Below are 878 nucleotides of genomic sequence, written 5' to 3'. Positions count from 1 at the left end.
AGAGAGAGAGAGCGGAGCAGCAGTGGTAGCAGTGACGGTTAGAAAAGGGGGCATATAGTTAGTAGCCAGAGTAGCGTAGTAATTGGTCGTGTAACACAGCAAAAGCAAAGCAAAAACCAGTTTTGAGTGTTTTTGATACAAAGTAATTTATATTTAATTTAGTTTGATGTGTAAAACAGTGGCAACAGAGAAAACCATGCCAACCGGAAAGTGTACCGGCTAAGAAAAGAGCGAGAGAGAGAGCGAGAGAGCGAGAGAGGGAAAGAGAGCGTTAGAGGGAGAAGCAGAACACTGACACACTATGGTTATGGAAATAAAGGCGGCGCGCGTGATGTATAAAAATTAATGAACCACACGTGAGTCGATTGGTTTTATTTTGCGCATTCCACCGGATCCGGACCAGGAGCCGGGAGATGAACCGAGGCCGGGGCCGGGTCCCGGAGCCCTTCTGCATACGGTAAGACGGGGTGTTAATTGGTACTAATGATCGTGTGCGTGTCCCTCGGTTTATTGGCGGCGGAGAATTAGGATGCCGCAGCCGTCCACGGGGCGTTGGGTCGACGGGTTGCCGCGGACTCGGAGCGTTTCCGGCCAGTGCAGGATGACCGGTGTGGTAGAGCGGAACACCACCGGCAGGCAGGCTGTTCGGACAGCGTGTGCCAATGGGACGGCAAATATTGTGACAGCTCGACAGTTCGATTGCAAAGAAGTCCACGGGATCTCCAGATGGCTTCGGGGCCAGAGCGCGATCGGGCGATATTGCACCTGAGAGAGATGCGGTCTAATTTGCAGTCTTCCTGGTCCTGTGTGTCCTCGAGAGTTTGGGAGTAGCTCTCTCTCTCTCTCTCTCTCTCTCTCTCTCTCTCTCTCTCTCTCTC

The sequence above is a fragment of the Anopheles bellator genome, chromosome X (genome assembly GCF_943735745.2).
Source record: "Anopheles bellator chromosome X, idAnoBellAS_SP24_06.2, whole genome shotgun sequence".
NCBI lineage: Eukaryota > Metazoa > Arthropoda > Insecta > Diptera > Culicidae > Anopheles > Anopheles bellator.
Note: the sequence above shows the minus strand (reverse complement) of the source record.